General features: G+C 40.0%; 1 long non-coding RNA gene across 2 annotated transcripts in view; it reads left to right on the top strand.

Moving 5' to 3' along the window:
• LOC123600985 overlaps window positions 1-23,383 on the top strand; it is a 53,660-nt gene extending 30,277 nt beyond the window's left edge. Inside the window, exons 3-6 of one of the 2 annotated variants that reach the window (XR_006713908.1) lie at window positions 15,109-15,192; window positions 16,538-16,721; window positions 18,516-18,649; window positions 22,843-23,383. This is a non-coding gene — a long non-coding RNA (uncharacterized LOC123600985). The remainder of the gene's footprint in view (window positions 1-15,108; window positions 15,193-16,537; window positions 16,722-18,515; window positions 18,650-22,842) is intronic. The other variant, XR_006713910.1, reaches the window with a different exon arrangement.
• Window positions 23,384-24,243: the final 860 nt, after the last annotated feature.

The following is a 24,243-nucleotide window of genomic DNA, read 5'->3' as shown; positions in this document are numbered from 1 at the left end:
GGTTGCCACCTGTTTTTTATCCTGTAGGATTTTAATGGTTTCCAATCTTACATTTAGGTCTTTCAACCATTTTGAATTTATTTTTGTGTATGGTGTAAGAAAGTGGTCTAGTTTCATTTTTCTGCATGTTGCCGTCCAATTTTCCCAGCACCATTTGTTGAACGGACTGACCTTTTTCCTTTGGATGTTCTTTCATGCTTTGTTGAAGATTAGTTGACCATATAGTTGTGGGTCCATTTCTGGGTTTTCTATTCTGTTCCATTGTTCTATGTATCCGTTTTTGTGCCAGCAACATACTGTCTTGATGACTATAGCTTTCTTTGTAATATAGCTTGAAATCTGGAATCATGATGCTTCCAGTTTTGTTTTTCTTTTTCAGAACTGCTTTCGCCATTCGGGGTCTTTTGTGGTTCCATAAGAATTTTAGAATTGTTTGTTGTAGGTGTGCAAAAAATTCTGGTGGTATTTTGAGAGGGATTGCGTTAAATGTGTAGATTGTTTTGGGTTGTATAGACATTTTAACAATGTTTGCTTTTCCAATCCATGAGCATGGAATGTTTCTCCATTTGTTTGTATCTTCAATTTCCTTCATAAGCTTTCTAAAGTTTTCAGAGTATAGATCTTTTACCTCTTTAGTTAGATTTATTCCTAAATATCTTGTTGTTTTGGTGCAATTGTAAATGGGATCAATTCCTTGATTTCTTTTTCTGCTACTTTCTTATTGGCCTTTATAAATGCAACAGATTTCTGCACATTGATTTTATATACTAAGACTTTGGTGAATTCATGTATTAGTTCTAGCAATTTTTCTGGTGGAGGCTTTTAGGCTCTCTATATAGTGTATCATGTTGTCTGCAAATACTGAAAATTTGACTTCATTCTTGCCAATTTGGATGCCTTTTATTGCTTCTTGTTGTCTTGCTGAGGTTAAGATTTCCAGTACTATGTTAAATAGTAATGGTGAGAGTGGACATCTTTGTCTTGTTCCTGACCATAGGGGAAATGCTCTCAGTTTTTCCACATTGAGGATGATATTCGCTGTGGGTCTTTTATATATGACCTTTATGATGTTGAGATATGTTCCATCTAACAGCACAGAGTCTGACACAGGGTTCAATCTCACGAACTCTAAGATCACGACCTGAGCCAAAATCAAGAGTCAGATGCTTAACCACCTGAGCCACCCAAGAGCCCTATTATCCTTTCTTTTATTAACGTGATGTATCATATTGATTGATTTGCAATATTGAGCCAACCCTGCAACCCAGGAATAAATCCCATTTGATCATGGTGAATAACTCTTTTTATGTACTGTTGAACTAAAATTGCTGGTATTTTTTCAATTTTTATTTATTTATTTTGGGAGAGAGAGAGAGAGAGAAAGAGTGCACACATGTGAATGGTGGAAGAACAGAGAGAGAGGGAGAGAGAGAATCTCAAGCAGGCTCCACACTATCAGCACAGAGCCTGATGTAGGGGTCAATTTCATGAACTGTAAGATCATAGCCTGAGTTGAACTCAAGAGTTGGACACTTAACCAACTGAGCCACCCAGGAGCCTCTCAATTTGCTGGTAATTTATTGAGAATGTTTGCATCCATGTTCGTCAGGGATATTGGCCTATAATTATCCTTTTCAGTGGGATCTTTGTCTGGTTTTGTAATCAAGGTAATGCTGACTTCGTAGAATGAGTTTGGAAGTTTTCCTTCCATTTCTATTTTTTGGAGCAGTTTCAAAAGAATATATATTAAGTCTTCTTTAAATGTCTGATAGAATTCCCTGGGAAGCCATCTGGCCAGGACTTTTGTTTGTTGGAAGATTTTTGATTACTGATTCAATTTCTTGGCTAGTAATGGGTCTTGTCACAATTTCTATTTCCTTCTGTTTCAGTTTTAGTAGTTTATGTGTTTTTAGGAGTTTATCCATTTCTTCCAGATTTCCCAGTTTATTGGCATTAATTTTTCATTGTTTTCTCTTATGAAATACAAATATCACTGTGGTGTTGGTTGTGATCTCTCCTCTTTCATTGATGATCTTATCTACTTGGGTCCTTTCTTTTTTCTTTTTGATAAGTCTGGCTAGGGGTTTATCAATTTTACTAATTCTTTCAAAGAATCAGCTCTTAGTTTCATTGATCTGTTCTACTTTGTTTGTTGTTTTGTTTGTTTTTATATTGCTTATTTCTGCTCTAATCTTTGTTATTTCTTAAAAAATTTTTAATGTTAATGTTAATTTTATTTATTTTTGAGTAAGAGAGAAAGACAGAGAGTAAGCAGGGGGAGGGGCAGAGAGAGAGAGGGAGACACAGAATCTGAAGCAGGCTCCAGACTCTGAGCTGTCAACACAGAGCCCAATGTAGGGCTTGAACTCACAGACTGCAAGATCATGACCTGAGCCGAAGTCAGATGCCCAATCGACTGAACCACTCAGGTGCCTCTCTAATCTTTATTATTCCCCTTCTTATTTCCCTTCTTCTGCTGGCTTTGGGCTTTACTTGCCCTTTACTCGTCCTTTTCTAGCTCCTTTAGGTGTAAAGTTAGGTTGAGTATTTCAGACCTTTCTTGCTTCTTGAGATAGGCTTGTTTTGCAATATACTTCCCTCTTAGGACTGTCTTTGCTGCATCCCAAAGGTTTTGGACTGTTGCGTTTTCATTTTCATTTGCTTCCATGTATTTTTAAATTTCATCTTTAATATCCTGGTTAACCCATTCATTTTTTAGTAGGATGTTCTTTAACCTCCATGTATTTGAGGGCTTTCCAATTTTTTTTGTCTCGTGGTTGACTTCAAGTTTCATGGCATTTTGATCCAAAAATATGCATGGTATGATCTTGATCTTTTTGTACTTGTTGAGGACTCATTTATGACTCAGTATGGGATCTGTTCTGGAGAACGTTTCATGTGCATTCAAGAAGAATGTGTATTCTTCTCCTTTAGCATGAAGTGTTCTGAATGTATCTGTTAAGTCCATCCAATCCAGTCTGCCATTCAGAGCCATTGTTTCCTGTTGACTTTATGCTTAGATGATCTGTCCCCTGCTGTAAGTGGGTGTTGAAGTCCCTACTATTATTGTATTATTATCAATAACTTTCTTTGGTTGTAATTCATTGATTTATATATTTGGATTCTTTCAAGTTGGAGGCATAAATATTTACAATTGTTAGATCTCCTTGATGGATAGACCCCTTAATTATAATATAATGCCCTTCTTCATCTCTTGTTACAGTCTTTGGGTTAAAATCTAGTTTGTCTGATATAAGTATGGCTACTCTGGCTTTCTTTGGATGTCCATTAGCAAGATAGATGGTTCTCTATCTTCTCAGTTTCAATCTTCAGGTGTCTTTAGGTCTAAAATGAGTCTCTTGTAAGCAGCATATAGATGGATCTTGTTTTTTTTTTAATGCATTCTGATATTGTGTCTTTTGATTGGAGCATTTGGTCTATTTATATTCAGATTGATTGTTGAGAGATATGACTTTAGTGACATTGTGTGTGGTGGTGTTCTTTGGTTCTTTCTAGTCTTTGTTGCTTTTCGTCTTTTTGTTTTGTTTTGTTTTCCACTCAAGGACTTCTCTTTAAAGTTTATTGCAAAGGTGGTTTAGTGATCACAAACTCCTTTAGTTTTTGTTTGTTTGGGAAATGTTATCTCTCTTTCAATTCTGAATGACAGCCTTGTCAGAATTATTTACTTGCCAGAATTATTTACTGCATATTTTTCCCATTAAGCACGTTGAATATATACTGCCACTCCTTTCTGGCCTGCCATGTTTCTGGGGACAGATCAGCTGCGAACCTGATCTGTCTTCCCTTGTAGGGTAAGGACTTTGTTTTCTCTTGCTGCTTTCATGATTCTTTCTTTGTCTGTGTATTTTGTGAATTTGAATGTAATATGCCTTGGTGATGGTAGACTTTTGTTGAATTTAATGGGAGTTCTCTGTGCTTCTTGGATTTTGATGTCTATGTCCTTCCTTAGAGAATTTTCCTGCTATAATTTTTTAAATAAACCATCAGCCCCTTTTTCTCTCTCTTCATCTTCTGGGACTCTTATGATATGAAGATTAATAAGTTGCTTGTGATCCTTTACCTTTCTTTCCCTCTTCTTTTCAGCTTCATTATTTTCCAGAATTTTATATTCTGTATCACTAATTCACACCTCTGATTTGTCCATCCCCTTTTTATGGCCTGCATTTGGGTTTGCTTCTCAGTTATAGGATTTTTAATTTCAACTCGACTTGGTTTTATTCTTTTATCTCTGCAGAAAGGAATTCTCTAGTGTTTTCTATACATTGTTCAAGTCCAGCTAGTATCCTCATACTCGTTCTAAATTCTAGTTCAGATATCTTACTTATATCTGCATTGATGAAGTCCCTGGCCGTGAGATCTACTTCCTGTTCTTTCTTTTGGGGTAAATTCCTCCATCTCATCATTTTGTCCAGAAAAGAAGAGAAGAAAGAAAGAAAGAACAAAAAACAAACAAACAAACAAAGAAAAAGCCAAAATACCCCCCAAAAAACTAGATCCTGGATGTGTTTTGGTCTGCTTGCTAAAAGAATCTAGATCCAAAAATAAAAATGTAAAAAAAAATTAATAAAAGAAAATGAAATGAAAATAAAGAAAAACATTTAAAAATACAAAGAAAAATAAAAGTAAAAATTAAAAAAATAATAAAAGTAAAAAAGAAATTGAAGAAATAAGTGAAAAAAATAATTAAATAAAAAATAAAAGTAAAAAGGAAGTTAGATCCTATTTCCCCTAGAGCTGAAGCTTTGCAGCACTCTATGATCAGTAGACTTGTTGCAAGCCAGTTGTTTGTGCAGGTCTTCTGGGGGAAGACCTGTTGCTCTGATTCTCAGGCTGACTTGCCCTAGAGGAAATGCCTCTCCAGGGCACAGTGGGGTGGGCTTGGTGTAATGGGCTCCAGCCTCCACTAGGTGGCGCTCTTTTGCTCCCTGAAGGCTTTCAGGGCTGATGAGCAGGATGAATATGGCGGCACCCTGCTTGCTAGCCCCAGAGCTGAAAGTTCCCACCTGTGGACTCTTCAGAGAACCCTCACAGAAGAGAATCAATCACCCCTCTAGTGTCACTGATTTCGGTCAAAACCCTGCGTTCACCCTGCCTGTGTCCAAGATTTTAATATCAGAGGCCCAAGAATGTTTCAAATCTTCAAATTTTAGGGACTCCCTCAGGGTGAACTCACTCTGTGCCTCTGGGAGAGGGTTTTGCTGTGCTTCTGCCATTTGCCAGCTGATACAAGGAAAGTGGTTGCACAACCATGCAGCAGTTCAGAGTTTATGGCAAAACATAGCAGAAAGGCAGCATCCCAGCTCGGTGCCCTTGGCTGGAGCCCCCACTCCTATGCCTTTGAGCAGTGCAGCACGTTGGCCCCACCCATTCTTGTGACCCAGGGAATCCTTAGATCAGCTGTCACTCCTAGGACTCCACCCCACTTCACCACCTGAGCAGCATAGAGTCAGGCACATCCCCCCTGGTAGTGGACTTCTAAAAGCTCAGATTTTGTATTCTGTTGCTTCTAATGATCTGTGGTAGCCTCAGATAGCTCTATGTCCCCCAAGTCAACTCTCTGCACCTCCTATCATCCAGAAGGTGGTCACTTTTCTACTTGTAGACTTGGAGTTTTTGTTCTCTCAGACGTCCAATTGATTTCTTCGGTGTTGAGAATGATTTGAGAACAATCTAGCTGTGTTTAAGGGTCAAGACAAGCTTAGGGTCCCCCTATTCCTCTACTTTCTTAACTCGTCCTCCTCAAAATGTAATTTGTAAAAGCCCTTGATTCTGACTAACATTTTCTAATTAGGCATTCTAATTTCTTTTACCTTTATGAACCATGATGTTATATTTTTATATACCCTTTTTCCTTTGAGTTCTGAAAAGCCTTTTAAAAATACTTCATTTCAAGGGGCGCCTGGGTGGCTCAGTCAGTTAAGCCTCTGACTTCGGCTCAGGTCATGATTTCACAGCTTGTGAGTTCAGTCCTGCATCAGGCTCTGTGCTGACAGCTCAGAGCCTGGAGCCTGTTTCCAATTCTTTGTCTTCCTCTCTCTCTGCTCCTTCCACGCTCATGCTCTGTCTGTCTCCCAAAAATAAATAAATATTAAAAAAATATATTTCATTTCTGGGTAAATGTATGAATGGATTGTAAATGCATCAACGATTATTGATAAAATGATTTAATACTTATTTTTTAAAGTTTAAACAGTATGAACTTCATTAGAAAGGAAAATATACTTAAATAAGAGGAATCAATTATAAACTATTCAAAGGTAAACATTCATTTACATATGGTTACATATCAAGTCAATTATAGGATATTTATTAAAATCATATTTAGAAGTGTTTTCTCGGCTAGTTGGTTTTGAGTCAACTTCATAGTGAAACTTAGCTCTTATGATTGTCCTTTAGTAACAAAACATACTTTAGTAGAAAGACATAGCTTGCCTTAAGAAACCCTCCAATACAAAATATAAATTCTGATATTTGATAAAAATGGAGGTAAGTATCCAGTTGTAGGAAGAATTCTTTCAAAGAATTAATCACATCTTATTTACAAAGACATTTCTGTTAGTGGTTTATTTCCAAAATGTACTTTTAGCCATTGTGCTGGTTTTCTTTCACTACATAACAAATTACCATAAACTCTGCAGCTTGAAGCAACACCCAGTTTTAGTTCACACACAGCTGTGTAGGTCAGACGTCTGAGCATGGATGGCATGGCTGTGTTCTCTGTTCTGTGTCTCAAAGGTGGAAATCAGGGCATTGGCCAGGCTGGGTTACTTTCTGGAGGTTCTGGGGAAGAATGCAGGTTATTGGAAGATTTCAGTTCCCTGTGGCGGTAGGACTGAGGTCCCCTTTCTTTATTGGCTCTCAGTTGGGGATGGCTCTCAGCTCCTAGATGTCACTCACATTCCTTGACACTTGCTCCCCTCCATCTCCAAAGTGTGCAACAAAGAATCTCTCGTGTCAAACCTTCCTCCACACTCCACCCCACGCATTGAATCTCTTTCACCAGGACACCAGTCTCTTTTAGGGGCTCACCTGATTAGGTCAGGCCCACTGAAGAGAATTTCCCCTGTCTTAAGATTTGGTACCTTTATTTTATCTCACATAATCCTTCACAGCAGCACCGAGGTTAGTGTCTGTTAAATAACTGGGAGAAAGTTTGTATGCCCTGGAGGCAGGGGTTGGACTGGATCTTGAGAACTGTCTCAGAATTCTGCCTGAATTTATAGCAGTGGAGTGTCCCATGATTCGATTTTTAAAAAATCCATTTAAAAAATATGACTCCTAATCCAAAATGCGAGGTTAGTTGGAAGACTTGATAGCCATTTAAGAGGGAGTTAAACCCTTGTAGTTCAAATTCCAAGAAAGTAATGACACTATCTGTGTAGGCTTCACTCCAGTACCTTTCCCATCAATGTGAGACACCTACTGCCCTCTCTCCCGCAAGACGATCCCTATAGTCAGCACTGCATGCTTGGTGCGCTTTGGGGGCTTATGAAAGGAAAGCTTGGAAATCCTTTAGCGCACCCCTGGCTCGGAGGAGGGGAGGGTCTCACTCGTGTTTTTTTAGCCTCACACATGGCTTGTCTCTTCCCAGGAAAATGCCAGTCACAGGATAGCAGCGCCTCTGTCAGCCCCGTCTCTGTCATCTCTCTGCTCTCCTGCTCAGAGGCAGAAATGCAGTCCCAAAGGCCCAGTTGTACTCCCGAATCAATTCCCTTTATGTCTCCTGAGGCTGAGCTGCAAAAACACTCCCTGTGTTCTGCCAACCACTTAATCTCTTCTCCTCATTTCAAACTTCAATATACTCTTTTAAAAAAGAATCATACCCAAACCTCCCCCACAGCCAAATGGCCTAAGCGACTCTGCTTCTTGGACTCCAGTGCTCTCATGAATGTTCATAATGTTGTCTCCAATCATTAAGAAAGTGTTCAATCATGTACCGTACTCTGTTTAAGGACACAGGGAGGTGTATAAAATTGCCATATTTCTAGTTAGCTGTCATCCCAGCGTGGAATCACCTTGTGCCCAGAGACTCATTCATTCCAGAATCAAGTTCATTCGTTGTTACGGCGTTTTTCATGGGTTTTCAGACTCTGTGGTGAGTTCGAGATTGCTGTACTTCAGAGGTTACCCTGATTCACCCTGGGTGCATTGTCTCCAGCTGTTTGTTCCTGAGTCACCAGATCTCAAGTCTAGAAAGTGTGCCTCAACCTGCAATGAAGAGTGGTTTTGTATGACGGGTTCTAGTTCCAGATGTTCTGGGCTCAAGTACCAGCTCGTCTACTCACTAACTAGTGTCATTCACTGTTTCTGTGCTTTGATTTCCTATCTTACAAGATGTGCTTGTTAGGGTGACTGGCAGGCAATCAGGTCTTACTATGTCAGGTGTTATTTCAAGCCCCTCCACCTCGTGCATTGAGGGCTAAGCCAGTGGATACATTTCTTGCCCTTTGGCTCAAGAACTGACAGATCTGGTCAGTACATGACATTTCTTTTACTTTCAACATATATCCAGAATCTAACCACTTCTCCCCATCATCACACCCATCCCCTTTGGTCCAAGCCATCAAACATCTCTTACCTGGACTATTACAATAGTTTCCTGATGGCCTCCCTGCTTTTATCCTTGCTCCCCCCACCACCTCCTATCTGTCCTTTATCTGGAAGCTAAGATGATACCTTAAAAATGTGAGTCTGGTCATGATCACTCCTATGCTCAGAATCCTGCAATGATGTCTCATGTTTCTCAGTGTAAAAACAAAACTCCTTATAATGGCCTATAGGCCCTTCATTATAGCTGCCCCCTTCCAGCTCTCTGACTTTCTTCCTGCTCACTTGCTCCTGCCAAGTGGCTCTGTGAGCTGGTTCTCCAACAGGCCAGGCCTGCTTTTTGCACGTGTTCTTTCTTGCCTGGAATGCTCTTCCCACAGATGTGTGTCATCTCCTTATCTCTTTGTTCAGATGCCCCTCCTCAAAGACATTCACCTTGACATTCTCCTCTCCTACTCCTCCTTTCCCTTAACTTGTGCTGCCTTTTCTTTTTCCATACTGCATATTGTAATTTTGTTACACCATATGTTTAGCACAGCTTCTGGTTCCTGTTTCCCTGTGACAGGAATAAAGCCCCCCAGGGGCAGGGATACTGGTTCTCTGATGTATCCTAAGTGCTTGGAATAGCACCCAATGCATAGTAGGGACACAATAGTATTTGCTGATTAAAGAATGAACGGATGTTGTGCCGGGGAAGACAAAGATAGAGAAAGATGGCCTTGTTGGCAGTTTGAAAGCGGATACAACACAAAAAGCAATGTGGAACTGTAAATAAGAACAGCATGAATCAAAGAGACAGAATGCTGCGAGATGTGATTACGGTATCCAGAGTTCCATCTGAACCTATTGGATTTACATTCATCTTTTCAGGCACGTGTAGATACGTAAGTAGTAATCTAGTGTTTCACCCAGTGTCTGATTATAGGTGCTAAAGAAATATATTTTGATTCACTCACTGTCAGCTTTATAATTGTCAAAACTCAGGTGTGTCCGTGAGGCAAACTTTAACAATTTCTGAGGAGAGGGAAGAGGCTGGGACTGAGGGTTGATCTGAATTATAGTTTTGACCTATGAGGGCATAGTGGACAGATCTCGTTTGGGCTTTGAATTCCTACAGATATGGATTTGAGTTCTAACTCTGTCATCTTGTAACTATGTGGCCTTGGTTAGGGTGTTTTATACCTCAAACCTTCAACTTCCTCTGCTGCAAAGTAGGGAGAAGTAATACCAGACTTAATAATATTACCCTAGGGGCACCTGGGTGGCTCAGTCGGTTAAGCGTCTGACTTCGGCTCAGGTCATGATCTCACGGTCCGTGAGTTCGAGCCCCGCGTCGGGCTCTGTGCTGACAGCTCAGAGCCTGGAGCCCATTTCAGATTCTGTGTCTCCCTCTCTCTCTGCCCCTCCCCTGTTCATACTCTCTCTCTGTCTCAAAAATAAAATAAAACGTTAAAAAAATTTTTTTAATAAAAAAAATAATATTATCCTAAAAATAAGATATAATTTGGTGAAAGTATGTGTTTAACAAATATTGACTTGTTATTGTTGTTGAATATACATGGAGAACTTAGGCTTGGTTTAGATATTAGTCTTTATATTTATTATAGGTTGAATTATGTCCCTCAAAATTCATATTTGAATTCTTAATCCTCAATGTGACTGTATTTGGAGACAGGGCCTATAAGAGGGTAAATAAGGTTGAATGAAGTCATAAGGGTGGGACTCTGACCTGATGGGATTAGTGTCCTTGTGAGAGGAAACCCCAGAGTCTGCTCTCACTCACTCTCTGCCATGTGAGGATACATCGAAAATGTAGCCATCAGCAAGTTAGGAAGAAGGTCCCCACCAGTAACCAAATAGGACGGTAACTTGATTTTGAACTTCCCAGCCTCCAGAACTGTGAGCAATAATTTTCTGTTGTTTAAGGGAACCACTCTGGGGCATTCTGTTATAGCAACCCAAAGCGATGAAGATAATATTCAGTGGTGTTTCACAGACTGAAATTTAGGTGGATCTTCAGTATGTAGTCAGCATCTGGGATAACACTGGGCAGTTCCAAATCTTGGAGACAGGGTGTTCTCAAGGCCTGTGCATTATACAGATTCTGGCAAATGAGCTGGAATTCCAGAAAGAGCCCTTGTTCCTGCAGAAAATTGGACTGATGCTTGGGATCTAAAGTGGAAGGAAGACCCAGCAGGGAAAAGAGAGCCCAACTCTCCCAAACTCAGACTCAATCCAGATTGCAGATGGTAGGGGAGGGCAGAAGTATTTGATATACTTCTTTCTTTGTTCATGTCTTCTTGATGGGCCAGACAAAACTGAGGCTACAGGTGAAGGGCACCAGTGCCCAGATCTGAGAGGGGCCAGGGAAGATGAGGGCTGATGAATCATCTTTGTCTAGTAAGTGCTCATCCCCACTAGAACTTACAGAGCTTTTAAAGGCAAAACCTGATACCACCACATTAAAATGTGGACTGTTTTATAATTACAGGTGCATGCTATCTTTCAAAGATATTTAAAAAAGATATTTATATTCATGTTTCACATGTAGTTAATAGAACTGAAAGTGATTTTTTAGCTATATCTAATGGACTAAATTCTCTAACATATCGTTGAGAGATCCATACAAGCTCTTTTGGGCAGTCCTATCAAGCGATTGTCCTTTACCCAAGGTCTGGGTCTAGGTTGTGTTCTCAACGTGTGGTCTTTATTTTTACCATCAGTGTATTGAGCATTTAGCATTGATAATATTTCCTGCAGCTCGAGAGATTTATCCTCCTAATTGGATATTGTTATTTCCCTTGCTTGGGTAGCCAGAATATCTGAATTTGTCCTAATTAGAATTGACTTCTCTGGGTTGACAAAGAGCCCTACAATCCAAGTCATGATATGCATAAGGAGTAAACTTAGTTTTCTAAAGAATCAATACTTTTCTGTTTGGTTTATGACAATTCAAAAATTCCATAAAAACTTTTCTAGAAATAATTCTGAAAAGTTTTCAAAATATAAAACACACACATGTAAAACATATAACTACAATATGGAGATTCACCTAAAATCTTTCTAGCCAACATCCTTTCATGTAGGAGGTTTAAACTCTCCAACTATAATCAATAGAAATTAGTAAAAGTAAGTATTGGTCATATTACAAAGCACTGGTGAACAAAGCAAAGTTCTTGGCTTTGGGAGCCCACGGATTAAAAAAACATTTTTTAATGTTTATTTATTTTTGAGAGAGACAGAGACAGAATGTGAGTGGGTTAGGGGCAGAGAGAGAGGGAGACACAGAATCCAAAGCAGGCTCCGGGCTCTGAGCTGTCAGCACAGAGCCCGACGCGGGGCTGGAACTCACGAGCTGTGAGATCATGACCTGAGCCAAAGTTGGACGCTCAACTGACTGAGCTACCCAGGTGCCCTGGGAGCCCATGGATTAAAGATGGGAGAGAGACAAATTTGATAGCAATTGTAACACTGTGGAATCTGCTAAGGGAGAGAGAGATTCACAGGTTGCTATAGAAACGAAGAGGAGAGGCCTTTAACTCAACATCATCCGAGGTGTCATGGAAGTTTTCTTAAATATATAATACCGAAGGTGACTGTTGAAAGATAAATGAAAATTATCCAGATGGGTGGAGAAAGACAGGAGGAAGAATAAGACACTACAGGCAGAAGGAACAGTGTGTTCAAAGGTTGGAAAAAATGGGATGTATTTGGGGAAACTTCATGTTTATGAGAGTACTGTATTGTGGGTGACGAGGCTGACGCCAGGCCGTGAAAGATCTTACATTTTAGGATGTTTGGGTGAAGAGACACAATGTGTTTATAGAAAGTGGAGTTTTGTGATTATTTTTGTACTTTAAAAATTTCACTTATTCTCCCAAAGAATGATAATAATGTCTACTTATCTTTCCTTGTTTACTCCTCATCATAATCTGTGTCTAGCTGGGTATTTGTACTGTATTGGATGCTACTAAAAAGATAATAGTTTTGGGCTATTGCCTTATTTTCCCTTCTTAACTTTTACCACTATTCAATTTTCAGTTATACACGCTAGCCAATAATGACAGAATAGGGGTCGTGATAACTTGTCTAACTGCTCCCTCTATCCATTTATTAGCCTGCATTTTACTGGTTAAGTGGGAACATGGTCAAAAGAAATTATGTGGCTATTGGGAACTGAAACCAGCAATATTCCTTGTCCGTGTTGAAAAACACTGAGAGTAGACATTGTTTTTTGTCCTTATGTTAATCAGTGCTGGGACCAGGCAAACATAACTTAGCTGTTTGCTTCAAGAAATGCCTGCTCGTGAAAGAAAAGAAAATCAATTGAAGGAAAAGTAAAGAGAATCAATGAAATAGCTTGCTCATTGAGACTTGCTTCAAGACCTCTGCCTCTCTGTCTCTACCAATCCAAAGTTTTTTTTAATAATAATAAAAAAATTCTGCTCAATCTCAACCAGTTTCCAACTTACAAGGCTCACTTTAAAACTACCCAGCCATGACCTTAAACTCTATAAATACTCTGTCCTAAGGTAGTGTTCTGCCCTACTGGTCCACAGATTTTTTTCTAGTGTTTTTATTGGGAGAAATTGACATTTAATACTATTCTGCTTTAAATTAGCTTTGACATTCTACTGTTAGAATGATATTCTGATGAAGTTACTGCAGCAACATTGCCCATAAGATAGTATTTGAAGACTTGGTGAGAGATGCTGGGTAGATGAGAACGTAAATTTACAGTCATTTACTTTTTGCGGACACAATTTTATCAAATGATGTGGGGTGATAGAAGGGAGCAGAGAGAGGGAGAATGGAGATTTTGGGTGGTGGTGAGGAGTGGGGGACTTTCCTCTTTGCTGCAGAAGTGGTAGAGTCCAACGTATGGCTTCATGATGCCCTTCATAATCTGACCTCTGCTTACCCCTCCACTTACCTGATGCATCCCTTGGCCCCCCTCACAATCTCCTATCCACACAGATTTGTTTTGCAAACATTCTAGGTACTTGGTTTTCTCTGGGCCTCTACACATGCTGTTCCATTTGTTTGGATCAATTTTCTCCATATTTAACTGGTTATTCCCCATGCTTCTTTCTTTTTCAGGTCAGTTATTACTTCCCCTGGGGATTGTTTAAAAACCTCTAAGACTATAGTGATGCCCCTCTTATATAACCTTGTAGTGTTCTGTGATTGCCCTGTTATAATACTCACTGCACTATTAGTTAGACTTTACCTGGTTGTCTCTTACCCACTCCAGACAGTAATCTCCTTGGGAGAAAGATTATATACTGTTTTTTTCTATGAACTTCCCACTTAGCATACTGCCTGCATAATAGATGCATAATAAATATTTGTAGATTAAATGAATAAACACTTGCCGGCTGCCTCCAATTACTGTCTCTCATCCTCCAGTGTCTGTGTTCATCTTGAGACCATTTCCTTCTGTTGGACACAACTGACCTGTTAGTTTTGAAAATTTATTTCACGTGTTGATTTTACTTCTATGAAACACATTTTTTTCCTTCATCGATTTTGTGTATCAGAGGGATACTTGCATTCTAGCTGGTTATAGGACTTGAACTAGGAACTAAATAGCAAATTTTAAAGCTGCATGCACTGAAAACTTTATTTCATGAATGTGCCCTCCTTCATGTAATTCTTGGATTCCTACTGCATATAATCAACGAGTATACGTTTACACACTGGAATCACTTCGTCCTGAATATGCAAACTTCTTCTTCTTTTTTAATCCCAGTTCTTGGGATACAAAATTGTCCTAGCAATTGTGCTTCATAACATCAGCACATAAGTTCCTTTGGTGTTCCCTATTGTGCCTTCCACCCACTGACCGCTCACCCTACCCCATTTCCACCCAAGTTACTTACCATTAAATTTTTGTGGTTGCCTGAATTTCTCTAAGCCATCAAGACTATTGAGGCATGTTCCTCTATGTTTCTGAAGCATCAGTGAGTCTATGTTAGCACCTTATACAAGGGCGCCAAGTGGAACAGACCCGGTATTAGGGTGGCAGTCTCAATACCCAAGTTAGCACTTATCTTGGGATAACTGAATGTAGCAGTACAATCCTGATGAGGAAGTCCACATGTTGAGGTTTGAGGAATACTGAGAAGTCCACCCACTCCAAAATATCTTGTTCACCAGCTGTCAACATTTCTAATGACCAGTGTTTGAAGACCATCTTTTATTTTATTATTATTTTTTTAAATGTTTTATTTTATTTTGAGACAGAGAGAGACAAAGCACGAATGGGGGAGGGGCAGAGAGAGAGGGAGACACAGAATCTGAAGCAGACTCCAGGCTCTGAGCTGTCAGCACAGAGTGGACGCGGGGCTCGAACTCACAGACCGTGAGATCATGACCTGAACGGAAGTCGGAAGCTCAACCGACTGAGCCACCCAGGCGCCCCAGAGACCATCTTTTATTTTAAAAAATCTTCCAAAAAGGTAGATTTCACAGAAAAAGATAAGACAACTTCATATTTACGGTACCTACTGTAACTTCAGTGGGATTGACCTTCTATAGGTGAAATGTCGGATCCAGCTCTGAGGATTTGAACCATAGACCAGATCTCTGGAGAGGAGACAGATGTTCAAAGACAAATTTCAGGTACTCTGATGCAGGTATACCCCAATATATAATGACTCCCAGTCACAATCCATATTCGAACCCCAGACTCCTCTTCCCTATAGTGTCTATAGGAGATTCTCTAGAAATTTCTCTGTCAGTTAAAGAAAACAGTGAAATTTCTCTGTCTGTTTCTTTTCTATCAGTTTCGTTATTTCTTTGTCTCCTTGGTTGCCTGTCTTTGGAATCCTCATCTCCACTCTGTCCAAGGCGACAGCTGATGTTTCTGCTGATTGCTTTCTGCATCCCAGGAACTCTGACTTACATAGTATTTATGCTGTGAGTGCTATGATAGATTGTAGGACAGCACAGCTAAGGCAAGGCTTTCATATCTGATAAGGATTTAGAAACAGCTATGGGATAAACAAGGGAATTGGCAACCCAGTGAGCAGCTTATAATTACTGAAATGTGGCCCGTCTTACAACTTCCAGACTCATGCTTGTTGGTGACTGCATTAAGCATTACCTGTGTCTGTCATATTTGGTTCTTCTCTCCTTTTGGGCACTCAAGTTTTAGCCCCTGTGGCAGTCGGATAAACCATGAGACTAGTTCTGGTCAATAGCTTGTGAGGGAAAACAGGATATGGAAGGTCCCAGGCAAAATTTCCTTTGCAAGCCCCTACCTATATAAACAATTTGATCTAAAAGCATATTACAAAATTCATAGGGCTGTGGGAGGTATTTATCAATGAAAGTTTAGAATAATGGTTATAGAAGAAGTACGTAGGTATTTGATTATTGTCCAATCATTTGCAGGTAAAGATTTGTTTTGTAGTGTCCAGGAACCATCTCTTTATTTTTCAGTTCCAGAACTATGTTTTCACCTTTATTGTCAAATGCACCATTTCTGGCAAATTTAATATCTTGCACTGGGAGAAAAGGATGGCAACACTGTTATTACTTACAATGCCATGGCTCTTTGGAAGCTGTTTGTATTGAAACAATATAGAGTTCCTTGCCTCTGCACTCCTCCAGTTCCAGGCGTTGAATGCTGCTTATATCATCAGTCCTGACACTGCATTACCCATTCTGCCATTCCTGAATCCTGGCTTCCAATGATTCCCTCAAAGGTTGTTACTAGGCTTTTGTTTTGTTTTGTTTTTGATGATGCTCACACGTCATCTTCCCCATGCATGAAAAAAAATGTGAATAATCATTCATTTTTGGTCATGTTATGTGTCCTGTTTAGAAGGTTATAGTGTAAGGGAATATAACACAACTTCTGGCCATCTCTTCTCTTAAACTCCATCGGGCTGTCATCTCTGCATTCCTAAAATGCGGTCTCTTTCAATGTTGTTTACATCCCTGAACTTCACATGCTGACAAGGGCAGGGAGGGTAGGTGAGAGGCCCGTGGGCAGAGTGAGAAGAGCAGCCTCATTCACACAACGAATGTCTGGTCGCTCATCTGGCATGCTTAAGACAGACTTGAAAGAATGTGCCATCACCACAACAACTGGAGGCAAGAGAAGACATCAACTCCAGAGCCCATTGGTGTTAAAGAGCAGTGATGTAAGTAAACATTTGCTCCAGAAGGACAGGCAATCCCCACATCCTCCCACTCTCTGTCATGTAATGCTGAGCCTTCATGAGAGGTGGCATCAGCTCTGCGTGTCAGCAGCGGGAAGTCCACAGAATAAAGGATACCTGCTGTCACTCTCAGATGCTGTAGACTAGAGGTGGTTTTGCGAATTAAACATGGACAGGTGAGAACTGACATAAGGGCTCAAACATGGTTTTAGCACAAGTGTTGGTAGGGGACAGATGGTGGTTAAGAACAAAGGACTTTGTCCAGCATGAGTGAGGATCACCCAAAACGGACATGTCAGTACCATTCTGGAGGCGCAATTCTGTGTGATTCCACAAAAGAAGTATCATGCTGACCAGCAGGAGCAATTAGGCTAATCTTGAGTGGCAGTGTGGAGGCGGGTTGCTTGCTGATCCATAAGGGACCAGGATTGTGAATGAGAAATAAGCTAGTTTGGTGTCAAGTCTATAAGGCTTTTTGTTACCACAGGAAAACCTTGTCTGCCCTGACTGACACAGACCCCATTCATGGGGTGTTTGCTCTTCAGCCACAGGCCAGGCTCCTTGCTTACCAGTTCTTATGTCAGAAGGTGAACTGAGGATTATCCAAGTAAACACATGTATACTATTTAGAAAGGTAAATGTTAGCTATTACTTGCAGTTATTACTATCGGCATTTGTTCTCATGTTAGAGACTAACTTATCAGTGAGATATCTTTCAGAATATTTCATACAGGTCAGTCTCCAACTGTCATCGAGAATTTTTTCATCTCACTAGATCAAGACTTACCCTGTGTGTTCTCTTTTCTAGTTCTGTAACTGACTTTTTTTTTTTTTTTATAACGATAGACAATGAGAAATTTTACTCCTACTAGTGAGAGAATTCCATCCTTCACTCTCAAGAGAACAAGCTTCCTTCATGGTCCAGATAGGACCACAATAACTTAGTGTACAGAACATATATTGAAATCTGACTCATCAGTCGTGGGGCCCAAATTGAGCTTCACAACTCTTTATAATAACAACTACAAACATTGGTTGAATGTTTACTGTTTGCCAGGCAACATTCTAAGTGCTTCCCGCATATTAACTCATCTGTCATCCTTATGCAAACCTATCCTGCAAAGCATGATAGTTTATGGTTACCTATTATGAGGAAGTGAGGTACAGAGAGGCTAATTACTTTGTCCAAAGTCATGGAGCTACTCAGTTTGACCCACAATGTCAATGTGTGCAGTCTGCTTTCAGAGTCTAGGCTCTTAACGACTTTACTCTGTCTCTGCTTATTCTGATAACATGCTAACTTGATACACGTGAGTTGTGTTTTTTTTGGGGGGGGTTATTTTTAATAGCCATATTTCTAGAAAGAGTTGAAGATCAGAGATGAGGCCTATGCCATCATCCTGTAGTCTTCTGGATCTCAGGATCATGATTCAGAATTCTCAAGAACACACACACACACACACACACACACACACACACACACTTCCTCAAGTGCACTTGGTAAATAATGAACTTTTGCTGCCCGGCAGTGTTCAAGTCTTTATTCATTTATTTAGGAGGTATTTATTGAGTGTCTACTGAGTGCCAAGCATTGTTCTGGGTGCTAAGGCAGTGAACAAGACAGTCTCCGCCCTGAAGGAGCTGAGAATCTCAGGGACACTTTATAGCATTCTAATACGTTCCTATAGCTCCTACCACCCAGGCTTCAGGATGCCGTGCCACAATTGATCATTTTCTTACATTACCAGCATCCTGTCTGTGCCTCTTTGTTTGTAGTAAATCATTCAGTGTGAAGTATGAGCCTCAAGTCAAATTCTGCCAGTGGAACTGATGAGAGGTGGCGAATGACTCAAATGGAGGAGAAGAGAGATTTGCAAGCTGGAGTGGGTTTGTGGAAAGGACTTCATGTGGTATGTATCAACCAGAGTACCAGGTAAGAGAAGGAGGACAGAGCCGCCTTTCTCATTTGGCGGACGGCTAGGGTGTGAGACTAATTAACAATTAAAAAAATAAACACAATCCCAAAGCAGCAAATGATAATTTAATCCTGAGAAAGCTTCTTCTGGGTCAGTCATGTCAGCCATTGAATCTCAGAGCCTGGCATCAAATTCCAGCCATGAGAGATTGGCTGGAAGCTTCTGCCATCTGTCCTGGAGAATCCATGAGCTTCAGCACTGGTGGCGGAGGGAACTTTGTCACCAGAAGTGGAGATTCTCTCAGAGTTTATTGCTGCTGTCTCCGTGGCTGAAGGACAGGAGCTCACAGAAGACAGTGGACCACAGGCTTTGTGAAGCATTTTCCCCTGCAAATCACAAAAACTTACCAAGCCCTGTATACCAGGCAGTATGCCAGACACTGCACACAGAAGAATGAATAAGATGTAGACACTGTTTTTATAGAGCACCAATCTTGTGGAGGACACACTTCCATAAATGAAACATATGATACAGCGGGGTGCATATAATGTTGGGGTGACGAGATTATTCAAGATGTCAGAGGAAAAGCATCTCTTCTTAAGAGGGAAACTGAGTGCATACGGTGACCAGAATTCCCTCAAATCTTCAGATGAGGCTACATTATATTTTAACATCATCTTATTTCCAAGTTGTGCCCCTCATAGCTGATGTGGCCTTGAGAAAAGCACCTGTCAAATATGATTATATAGCCTCTTGATTTGTGATCGCTAAAGAGCCAGGGTCCATATCTTTCAAATTTCCTTGTAATTGTTCTCTGTACCATACTCTGCTTGCTGCTGATAATGCCAGCATGCTTCTGATTTAAGCAGAGAGGTGCTATTGACTACATCTGACCTCTACACTGAAAATAGATCTTTGATCAAAAGAAGGCAATGTGAAATTGGGCCCTCATTTGGATCCTTATCTATTGGTATAAGTGCTGTCTATTTATTTGCAAATGTCTTGCATCACCAGCCTATTTTAAGGACCAAGTCTTAAAGGAAAGTGAAACTTCCTAATGAAAAAAAAAAAATCAGAGAAATTTTAAAAAGATGGATGAGGTTGTGAAGGGGCAGGGATGGAGTGACTATATGAATTCAAATGATTCTCCTTACCAGGATAAGGGGAAATCTTTCTTCCCTAAAATTAAAATGGTTGGGAAGAATGAGGCATTTGTTTGTTAAGAATTAGCCTTTCATGAACCGAATAGAGGACAGGTATAGTTCTAGTAGCCAGGAATTACTAGAACTAGGTGGGCAGAAGTCATGGCAGGAGAGGTTCTTGAAATGGAGACGAGCAAGAGCTATCCATGCTTTGTTTGAAACGATGTAGAATCCAGTGGAGCAAACTGGTTAGGAGGATGAAGATTCCAGAGCCAGCCAGAAATGTATTAAATTTCTGGCTCTGTTTTTTTTTTTTTTAAAATCTCATTTATTGGTACCAAGTTACTTTATTTACTTAAGATTGGTTATATAAAAGTATATGAATATTCAATAGTATTTTTTGAGGTAGGATAATCATTCCTGTTGCCTTAGGTTCTGTGATGATTCAAGGAGATAATGAACCACGTCTAGTATATAGTAAGTGCTTGATGGAAAGTAGTCCTTTACTCTTTACAATGTTGAGCATCATCAACATTGTTAAGTGAACACTGACTTCCTAGTGCTCATGCTAACACAAGAGGATGAAGACGTATTTTATATAATTATGCCAGGAGGGTGAGCCAAGGAAAGAAGCATATGTTCCTCAGGGATGTTGGGAGACAGGAACTCTTTCTTGCTGGACTAGATCTTGAAACAACGCGAGGCTACACCTATGGCAGCCAACCTGTTGCCATGAGGAAAGATCCTGGGATTTCTAGGGATAGCCCTGAAGAGCAGAAGACATGGTGAAAGAGAAATTAAGAGATAGAGAGACTCTCGCCCCAGATAATATCATTTCCAGCCATAGCTAAAGTTGGCACTACCCCTAGATTTCTAATTCTCGAGCTAATAAATCTTGTTTGAGCCTCTCAGTTTTCTGATACTTGCAATGAGTCTGTATTAGAAAACGAAGCCCCATCTTTTATTTTTTAGCAAAAATAAAAGTATTCTCTCCCTCTCTTTTCCTGTCTTGGATGTAGCTGTCTTGTCTGGAGCAGAATTAGCTGGCTATCAGCCGTGAGGCAAAAAAATTGAGGCAAAAGCTATAAGAAACACTAGAATCTCTTTTCTGATATGGAGTCATAGAAATAATGCCAGCCTCACTTATTGTATTAGTTTGCTAGGGCTGCCATACACAGTAGCACAGACTGGATGGCTCAAGCAAAATAAATGTACTTTCTCACAGTTCTGGAGGCTCGACCGCCGAGATCAAGGCGTTGCCGGGCACATCTCTTCTGAGGCCTCTGTCCTTGGCTCGTAGATGGCCAGCTGTCTTCTCTGTGCGTCTTTACATGGTCTTCCCTCTGTGTGTGTATATGTCCTAATCTCCTCTTCTTGTTAATATACCAGTCAGATTGGATTGGGGCACCCTAATAACCTCAACTTAGTTAAAGACCTTATCTCCAGATACAGTCCCATTTTGAAGCACTGGGGCATTATGACTTTAATATACATTTTTTTTAGGAAAAACAATTCGGTCCATATGACTTTTATTGCAGAGAAGCAATAGTCATCATATTTTGGGTTATTTAGCTAAAAAATGTTAGCAGCTAAATGAAATGGTTAAACATGGATGAAAGAGGCTTGCTCTAATTTTTATTTTTGTAAATATATTTCTTTGGGCTTACTGAGAGCCAGGCTATCACCTCATGGTTTGGAAAAACTCATAATTCTCAGGAGAAAGGCATTTGCAGACAGAAGACGCCTTGCTCTTGAGTTCAGGAGTGCAGATTATCTTGTTCTTTCATTTTTTTTTAAAGACTGATTTTCCAGAACTCCAGGTTATACATTTAAGGCTTTAATGGCTTAGAGAGACCACTGGAGAAGGAGGAAATTTTTTTAAAAAGAAATGTGGACTAGGCTTCACAAGGGCAAAATCCCTGCCTTACAGCTGGAAGTCTGATCGAGACAATTAATGGTAGCGTCTGCCCGTACGAAGGCACCTAGTAGTTCCTGGCTGCCAAAAAAATATCGCACCCTCGCCTTCCAAGACTATACTATTCTGCTCAATTCTAGACTCTGAGTTGGTTACTGCAAATATAGCATTTTCAACTACACAGTAGACACATTGCCTTTTTGGTAACTTACAGCGCAGCTGAGCAAACTGGCCTCATCGCCCTGGGGGATGAAAAACTTACGTACATGGGATTCTAGGTCAGTTAGGTGGAAGAAGAAACATATCTCTAAGTGCTGAAAAGAAAATTCGAGTTTTCAAATGTTGTCCATGACTTGTTTTCTACTTGTTTCTAATCCCTCAAAGAGGCAATCCTATTTAAAATGAGATTTCAGTCATTAAAAAAAAAAAAAAAAAAAAAGAATGGTATTTGAGAACTAGTCATTCAGATACAATAAAGCTTCAATGAATTTTTTTCCTCCACAATTTTAATATAAAGCCTGATCCTATATCTCTGCATGGGTTGAGCGCCTACATCTTTTTAATGGAACTAGCTTGAATAGGCACTCTAGGGGAGAGGTGGGACTCAGGGCTTTCTCAGCAGCTGCGTTTGTCCGACAGAGGGCACTTGGAACTCACACATAAACAGCAGCCATGCCCGCGCCGTTTAAGATATCCATTTTCATTGCCATGGTGATTCTTAATTAACACATCGCATCAGGTTTTCATTGACACCAGTAAAATGAGGTGACTGTGACCTTGATTAATAAAATGTGTAATCATTCTGGAACTATCGTGAGTTAGAAACTTGTTAGATATTTCTTCCCAGTGATTACACTGGCCTGTAATCAATAGAACCAAAATCTACATTGCAGATTATTCAAGCTCCGTCTCCAGGGTGAAGACTTTTATTTCTTCTTAAAAATAAAGTTGAGCATATATTTGTGACAGTTTAAGGATAAGAAAGTAACAGACCAAATAACATGTTTTATTATATGAAGAGTATTGACTTGCTTGATACTTCTCAATATAAAATACACAGGTTTCAGACACGGGGGAAGGCACTTCAGAGTGTTGTTGATATTTCTAAGGTTCTGTTTTTTAAATTTCAGAGTCCAGATCAAGAAGCAAAATGAAAAGAATGAAATTTTTGGACGGTTCGGTTTACAAGTTAAAACCTACAACTTACCCCTAGAGGGCGCTCTTCACTTTGTTATCTCTCAGAAGCCTTGCCTGGCAATGGCTGCCATCCAAATGGAAAACATCGCACTTAATGTTTGTGAATTGTGTAAGAATAATCAGAAGAACCCCACAATGCTGGGCAGATTTTTTACCCCTAACGCTTCTGTTGGTTGTGATGTAAAGTCCTTGACTGAATCAAATGTAAACTGTAAGGATTCAGCAAATCCAGGTTGCCTGTGCAAATATCCATAACATGTAATTCACTATCAACGTTTTTATTCTCATAAAACAGACGAAGCACACAATTAAGAAACTTTATGCTTCTCTCATGTTTTCACTTTCATAGAAGCGAATTCGCATATTGATCACTTTCATACCATATCTTTGTGAGAGGTTTTATAGCACAAAGTCAAATAGTTCATTGGTTTCTTTTTTCTTCTTTTTTTTTTTTTCCAGAATGATAAATAAATAATTGACCTTATAAATATCCTGATCATTGCACTAATTTCATGGAGCTGGTCTAACATATCCCTAACTCTGAGATTTTATAAGTTTGCTTTCTTTTTTTTTTCAATTTTAAAAAATACTTATTTATTTTTGAGAGAGACACACAGAGTGTGAGTGGGAAGGGGCAGAGAGCTAGGGAGACACAGACTCTGAAGCAGGCTCCAGGCTCTGAGCTGTCAGCACAGAGCCCGACACAGGACCCACAAACTGTGAGATCATGACCTGAGCCGAAGTCAGATGCTTAACCTACTGAGCCACCCAGGAGCCCCTATCAGTTTGCTTTCTCAGTAGAGTACATGGTCGGTTGTATTATTTGAAAATATTTACTCTACTTCCTCATAATGGGCAGAAAATACTTCCCCACTCCATTATGCTAGACTTGGTAAATGGAATGTGAGAAGTAACCATGCTACTTTCAACAAAGACCTTAACTGTGATTTAATATCTCTTGTGCTTCCTTTCTGTCGTGAGAATGCATTCGTTACACATAGCAGTTGCCCCTTCAGCCTGGGTCCCTGACTGTGAAGATATGTGAAACAGTGCCAAAGTATTCACAGCCAAGTGGCACTTGCTAACATGTCACATGGGCAAGAAATGTGTTTGTTGTTATTAACTGCCAGAGTGTTGGGGTTGCTCTTTGTGCAGCGAGGAAGCTAATATAAAAACTGATGGGGAGTAGGGTGCTGTTGTATGAAAAAAAAAATCAGTGGCAATTCCTTCGGGATAAAGCTGTGGGTGGTGAGAAAGTATTGAAGGAAACTGAAAAGTGGTAATCAGTGTAATAATACAGGTTTGCTGCAGTGACCATAACTGCAGATAGCCTT

Source organism: Leopardus geoffroyi, chromosome D1 (assembly GCF_018350155.1).
Source record: "Leopardus geoffroyi isolate Oge1 chromosome D1, O.geoffroyi_Oge1_pat1.0, whole genome shotgun sequence".
NCBI classification, from domain to species: Eukaryota; Metazoa; Chordata; class Mammalia; order Carnivora; family Felidae; genus Leopardus; species Leopardus geoffroyi.
Note: the sequence above shows the minus strand (reverse complement) of the source record. Positions and strands in the feature narration are given on the sequence as shown.